Genomic DNA, 7,978 nt, shown 5'->3' on the forward strand with positions numbered 1-7,978 from the left:
AAAAAAATACATATTATCAGTGTTTTGTCTCTAATAACTTTTCTTCGTTTGCTACCAAATCTCCGAACCATGTGAGCCGTGGTGAATAAAACAGGAAGAACTAGAGACCGTCATTACATAATCTTCTCACAAGCTAAACAGAGCCGCATCCCAGTGTCGACTCAGGCGTTAACTTTTAATTCATTGACCAGGTGTTTCTAGGATTCTACCAAGAAATACATTAAGATGAATAAAGAAGCTTTTATCATAAAACCGTCTTGACAGGTACCCCCCCATAAAAGATCCTTAGACTCCCACTTTGCCTACAACACCCACAAGATGGTTGGGTGAATTTATAGCTTTGAGCGACCCTGCAGACTCCATACTATGTAGACTACAAGTTTACAATAGTAATTAGAACTTATGTAACTCGTACTGCTTTAACAAAAATTCATGATTAATTCAAAAAAATATAATATATTTTAATTACACTGGATAGAGGAATGTTTGGAGTTCTTCCTGAACTCGTGTTGCCCTCCTTAGCAGATCCCATAAAAGTGGAAGGCAATAGATGGATGGATGGATGGATGATGGACGGACGGACGGAATTTAATTTAATTGCTCTAGTTACTCAATGAAAACATTCAGTAACTAGAGCAATTAACGTTCAGAGGAGCAACTTTAAGAGAATCTAAATAAAACTCATCAGCTCGCTGAAATCATGACATTTAGGACATTTTTAGGGTTTAAATTTCCCCTTAATCAGCAAAACCTGATGGGGAAACTGTGTGTATTTGATGTCAGTAAAGAAAACTAAGAAAGAAAGGTCTGTCTCTGTTTGTCTCTCTGACAGGTTGATTCAGTTGCTCTGGTTGTTCCTGTGAGTGTGGTAGATTAGTGACTCTGCTCCTGTGGATCCTCCCACAGTGTTTGATCAGCAGCTGGAACCACAGTGACTGTGATCAAACAGCAATTAGCAGAATCCATCTGATATGAAGCTGTGCTTTGAACACCACTTCCCTCCTCTCTGAAGAGTAGTCAGATATCTGTGTTCAGCTTTTTGTACAGCCTCTTCTACACTTTGTATCACTGTGTTTCTAGAGCACAGTAGTAGAGAGCTGTGTCTGCCAGGGTTAGCTCTCTGATGCTCAGCTCAGTGGATGAAGATGTTGTTGCTGAGAAATATGGCTTATCAGGATTATATTCAGCAGAGCCTCCTTTTCCTCTTTTCCAGAGTAGAAACTGAGGAGCCTGGAGGTCAGAGTGATGTCTGAACCAGTGGAGGTCTGCAGAGGATACAGTTGTCTCATAGCTACAGCTGAGTGAGACAGGTTGTCCTTCTGTCCCTCTGACTTCATCTCTACCAGCAGAGATTGTGTCTCCAGCTGTTAGTCCTGGAAAAGGAGGAGAAAATGAAGCCGTTAGACTAACATTGTCCATGAGGCTGAGAGGAGAAGACAGTGGACACATGTCCCCTGTTCAGTGTTACTCTGTGGACATTCACAACTAAATCAACAGGAGAACTCTGTCAGTTCAGTTTCCAAATTGTTTAAAAGCTGATTTTCCTTCTATCAGAGCAAAGGAAGCAGAAAAGTAGTGAAATGCAGTCTGTATCTGTGGTTAATGCAGCAGCTGGAACAAAACCTGAATCCCTGTTCTTAAACTCACCTCTAATGTGAGATAGAAGCAAAAAGAGGTAAAGCAACATGTCTTTGGAGCTCTGAAAGCCACACAGCAGATGAACAATGTTCCTCCACTGCAGGAGGAAGACATAATGTCATTGGAGGAGCTGAAGTTCAGTGGGCGGGGCCACTTCTACTCAACCAATCAGAGAGTATCCTGCTTCCACAGCAGCTCTGTCTCTGATCTTTACTGCTTCATGTCTCTGTTGTCTTTGTCATCAGTCCAAGGACTCAACAATCAGTGGTTGAACAGTGTGTGAGGCCCTCTAGTGGATGTTGTGGAGTACTGCAGGTTCTTGTACAGAGTTCTGCTGTTTCCTGTCACTGTGGGCCTCACAGCACAGTAGTACACAGCAGAGTCTGTCACTGCAGCAGAGGAGATCAGCAGGTCCAGGTGTTTCTCTCCTCTCAGCTTAGTGGAGAACCTTGTTGATGATTTCAGAGACTCTGCTGATCTTGAATTGTTGAGTCCTGAGATGTAGAAGATGAACTCTGGAGGTTCTCCAGGATATTGCCGATACCAGAAGTAGTGATCACCACCAGCTATCTTGTTGGCATTACTGTAGGTCAGAGTAACAGAGCTGTCCTCTAAACTGAACTCCTCTGTCTTTGCTGCAGTCAGATGTTGACACTCTACCCCTTAAGGAAGAAAGAAATCAATTAAAAAAACAACAAACAACAAATCCAGATTTTTCTGTCTGGAAAACTCCAACAAACCTGATCTGATGATCAGAAGCAGCAGAGTAAACCCAGATGTGAGCAAAGACAGCATGATGAGCAGAGCTGATGTTGGTGTGGTGAACTGGGTTGAATGTGGAAGTTTGTGTCTCTTCTAGTTCAGTAACAGCTCAGCTCCTCCCTGAAGCTCTCAGCTCCTCTTCCTCCTGCTTAACAGCCTCACAGCTTCTTCTGGTTGGACAAACAGATCATCTAAAGGATTTAAGAGACTAAAACGTTTTTCAGCCTCCTTAGAATCACCTTCTACTGCTTTTCTAGAAGTGAATAATTTTACCTAGAAAAGCAGCTGCTGTGTCACTGTGACGTCACTTTTTCTGCCAACATGTCTGTGAGAACAGTGACAGGATGTGTTTTTAGGTGTAGCTGAATGTCTGGACTATATCTTTTCTGATGGGTTTACCTTCAAGTTAACTGACCAAAGTTTCTAGATGAACTGATAAACTGACCTTGGTGTGACTCTCTCTCTGTTAGTGAATCAACAAAGGTTTTCCTCTGTTTGCTGATTTGAACTTGATACTTTCGTTTTATTTTAACTTCCGTTCTAAAACTTTCAGGTTTTGTCTCTGGTGGTCAATTTTTACCAGAGAGTTGCAGGATCTTCTGAAAATAACGATAACGACGTGAAAAGTTATGTGTTAGAATAAATGAATAGTGCGAGTATAAGTAGCTGCAGGACGTACTGCATCAATGAACGGTCCAGATGATGGAGCAGCTCATCCAGTTACTAAGTGCACTAGAGTTCACAGTCACCATGAATAATGACTAGTTTGGTTTGTTTCAGAGGGACAATTATTGGGAGTTTATCAGTCTCATGATGTTTGGAAGACACTGTTATGAAATTGCACCTGTTTGATTATGATGATTTTCATTAATTATAATTAAATAATATATCATTGAAAATCAAATGATAGCTATAACGAAAATAAATTCAAATTGTTGTGATCAAGGGCCATGAGCCTGTAATGATTAGCAATAACAGTTGGTTTATTAATTTGCAGTTATGAACTTATTTATACTGGAAACGTGTTATCTAACCAGCTGTTAACTGGTTGGACTTGTCCAGCAAACGTTGATACCTTTAATTATAATTGCAATTGGAGTTTTAATCCTTAGCCCATTAATTCAATTAAATTAAATTTGATTTTATTTATATAGCGCCAAATCATGAAACATGTCATCTCAAGGCACTTTACAAAGTCAAATCAATCATATTATACAGATTGGTCAAAAATGTCCTATATACGGAAACCAGTTGATTGCATCAAAGTCCCGACAAGCAGCAGTCACTCCTGGGGAACCGTAGAGCCACAGGGAGAGTCTTCTGCATTGTACATGGCTTTGCAGCAATCCCTCATACTGAGCAAGCATGAAGCGACAGCGGAAAGAAAAACTCCCCATTAACGGTAAGGAAAAACCTCCAGCAGAACCAGAACCGGGCTCAGTATGAACGGTCATCTGCTTCGACCGACTGGGGTTACAGAAGACAGAACAGAGACACAACAAGAGAAACAAAAAAGCACAGAAGCACACATTGATCTAGTAATCTGTTCTACATTAGATGGTAGTAGCGGGTGAGCCATCTACCTGGATGATGTCACAGTTAACAGAACGCCAGACCAGGTGTACCTACTATGAAGATAAAAGAGAGAGAACAGAAAGTTAAAGACTGAAATGACGACAAGCAATGCAAAACTGGAGAACAGTAGAAATCAGTAGAGAGAGAAAAATAGACCCTGATGTCCTCCAGCAGGCTGCATATCTCTCTGGGGTGCCTGTACCTGGACCTAGGAGTAGAGGATGTGTGTAGTGTGAGTGTGTGTACATCATCTTTTTTTTTCCATGTTTGGTTAAGAGTGTTTGCATGTGGGGGGCACTTGGGGGTGGGGGGGGGGGGTGGGTCATGTGTACATTGAATTTGAATAATTTGAAATAATCATAGAATAATATCTAACAAAGTTTTTTGCATATATATATCAAGCCGAGTACTATGGTGGAAGCAGTAATGCTCCACTTGTGAAAGTAAAATCTGTTTGGTTGTCTTTGGGATTAAGACAGATATTTTTAATGCTACATTGCGAGGCAAGAGACGTAAACAAAAAATAAAGACAAAGTAAATTCTGATGCAGGAATTGATCACATTTTGTTCAGTCAAAAGGAGCAAAATAAGATATTTTTTGACGTACTTTAATTATAGGGGAAATTAATTAACTTCAAATAGGCATCAACGAGCTAAAAACTTGAATGCAGAACCAAAGCACTCATGAGAAACGTGGAAAATGAGGAGATAAAAAAACTTACAAATAGTAAGAATAAAACAAAGTAAGTCCCAGAATACTGCAATAACTTTCAATATTTAATTTCATTTTTAGATTTAATAAGAGTCAAACAGACCCTTCAGCACCAAGGTCAGTGCCACTGCAGAATAGTCAGTGAGACAGTTTATCACAGATTTTCAGACCGTCTCCTAATTTAACTTCAACTCACCTCTAATGTGAGATAGAAGCAAAAAGAGGTAAAGCAACATGTCTGTGGAGCTCTGAAAGCCACACAGCAGATGAACAATGTTCCTCCACTGCAGGAGGAAGACATAATGTCAGTGGAGGAGCTGAAGTTCAGTGGGCGGGGCCACTTCTACTCAACCAATCAGAGAGTTTCCTGCTTCCACAGCAGCTCTGTCTCTGATCTTTACTGCTTCATGTCTCTGTTGTCTTTGTCATCAGTCCAAGGACTCAACAATCAGTGGTTGAACAGTGTGTGAGGCCCTCTAGTGGATGTTGTGGAGTACTGCAGGTTCTTGCACAGAGTTCTGCTGTTTCCTGTCACTGTGGGCCTCACAGCACAGTAGTACACAGCAGAGTCTGTCACTGCAGCAGAGGAGATCAGCAGATCCAGGTGTTTCTCTCCTCTCAGCTTAGTGGAGAACCTTGTTGATGATTTCAGAGACTCTGCTGATCTTGAATTGTTGAGTCCTGAGATATAGAAGATGAACTCTGGAGGTTCTCCAGGATATTGCCGATACCAGAAGAAATGATCATATGTAGCTATCTTGTTGGCATTACTGTAGGTCAGAGTAACAGAGCTGTCCTCTAAACTGAACTCCTCTGTCTTCGCTGCAGTCAGATGTTGACACTTTACACCTTAAGGAAGAAAGAAATCAATTAACCAAACAGAAAAGAAGAAATCCAGATTTTCTGTCTGGAAAACTCCAACAAACCTGATCTGATGATCAGAACCAGCAGAGTAAACCCAGATGTGAGCAAAGACAGCATGATGAGCAGAGATGATGTTGGTGTGGTGAACTGGGTTGAATGTGGAAGTTTGTGTCTCTTCTATAGTTCAGTAACAGCTCAGCTCCTCCCTGAAGCTCTCAGCTCCTCTTCCTCCTGCTTAACAGCCTCACAGCTTCTTCTGATGGTTGTAGGTCTGGACTATATCTTCTCTTTTGGGTGTACCTTCAAGTTTACAGACCGTTTCCAAATAAACTAATAAAATTACCTTAGTGTGACTCACTCTGTTAATGAATCAACAAAGATATTCCTCTGTTTTCTGGTTTAAACCTGATCCTTTCATTTTAGCTTAGTTTCCGTTCTAACACTTCAGGTTTTGTCTACAGCCTACAAACCTCTGGTGCTCAGGCAACAAGTGTATAAGCCATGGCTTTTTTACCCCATCATTGCAGGATCTGCTGAAATTAACATTAAGTACATATACAGACACAAACAATACAGGCCCAGAAATATTTGGACGGTGACATTATCTTCATTGTTTGGGCTCTGCATGCCACCATATTGGATTTGAAATGAAACAACTACAATATAACTGAAGTGCAGACTTTAAGGTTTAATACAAGGGGTTGAAAAAGAATATATGATTAAACGTGTAGGAATTGTAACTATTTTTATACAAGCGCTCCTCATTTCAGGAGCTCAAAAGTAATTGGAGAAATAAACATAACCCAGATGTTACTTTTCAGTATTTAGTTGAGAATCCTGTGCAGGCGATGACTGCCTGAAGTCTGGAAGCCATGGGCCTCACCAGACGCTGGGTTTCCTCCTTAGTGACGCTTTGCCAGGCCTTTACTGCAGCGGTCCTCAGTGGCTGCTTGTTTGTGGCTCTTTCTGCCTCAAAGTTTGTCTTCAGCAAATGAAATGAAATGAAATGCATTTAGATTGGGTTGAAATCTGGTGACTGACTTGGCCATTGCAGAATATTCCACTTCTTTGCTTTAATAAACTCCTGGGTTGCTTTTGCAGGATGTTTTCGATCGTTGTCCATCTGTACTGAGAAGCGCTGTCCAATCAACTTTGTTGCATTTGGCTGAATCTGAGCAGAAAGTTTATCTCTATACGCTTCAGAATTCATCCGGCTGCTTCTGTCCTTTGTTACATCATCAATAAACACAAGTGACCCAGAGCCACAAGACCATCACACTGCCTCTACCATGTTTTATAGAAGATGTGCTTTGGCTCCTGAGCTGTTCCAGTTCTGCTCCAAACCTTCTTCTTCCCATCATTCTGGTCCAGGTTGGTCTCATCTGTCCAAAGAATGCTGTTCCAGAACTGGGTCGGCTTCTTCAGGAGTTTTTTTGGCAAAGAAAATTCTGGCATTTCTGTTTCTGAGGCTGATTAATGGTTTGCACCTTGTGGTGAATCCTTTGTATTTACTGTCATGAAGTCTCTTTATGGTAGACTCAGATACTGATACACGTACTACCGGGAGAATGTTCTTCACTCAGTGGATATTGTGAAAAGTTGTTTTCTTCACCAAGGATTCTGCCATCATCAAAGTATTACAAACAGTCAATTCCCATGGTCAAAAGAACCAGAAAGAAATCAAAAGTCTGAAATAAGTCAATAATATACACTCACCGGCCACTTTATTAGGTACACCTGTCCAACTGCTCATTAACACTTAATTTCTAAGCAGCCAATCACATGGCGGCAACTCAGTGCATTTAGGCATGTAGACATGGTCAAGAGAATCTCCTGCAGTTCAAACCGAGCATCAGTATGGGGAAGAAAGGTGATTTGAGTGACTTTGAACGTGGCATGATTGTTGTTGCCAGAAGGGCTGGTCTGAGTATTTCAGAAACTGCTAATCTACTGGGATTTTCACGCACAACCATCTCTAGGGTTTACAGAGAATGGTCCGAAAAAGAAAAAACATCCAGTGAGCGGCAGTTCTGTGGACGGAAATGCCTTGTTGATGCCAGAGGTCAGAGGAGAATGGCCAGACTGGTTCGAGCTGATAGAAGGGCAACAGTGACTCAAATAACCACCCGTTACAACCAAGGTGGGCAGAAGAGCATCTCTGAACGCACAGTACGTCGAACTTTGAGGCAGATGGGCTACAGCAGCAGAAGACCACATGGGGTGCCACTCCTTTCAGCTAAGAACAGGAAACTGAGGCTACAATTTGCACAAGCTCATCGAAATTGGACAATAGAAGATTGGAAAAACGTTGCCTGGTCTGATGAGTCTCGATTTCTGCTGCGACAGTCGGATGGTAGGGTCAGAATTTGGCGTCTGCAACATGAAAGCATGGATCCATCCTGCCTTGTATCAACGGTTCAGGCTGGT

Source organism: Fundulus heteroclitus, unplaced genomic scaffold (assembly GCF_011125445.2).
Source record: "Fundulus heteroclitus isolate FHET01 unplaced genomic scaffold, MU-UCD_Fhet_4.1 scaffold_230, whole genome shotgun sequence".
Lineage (NCBI taxonomy): Eukaryota > Metazoa > Chordata > Actinopteri > Cyprinodontiformes > Fundulidae > Fundulus > Fundulus heteroclitus.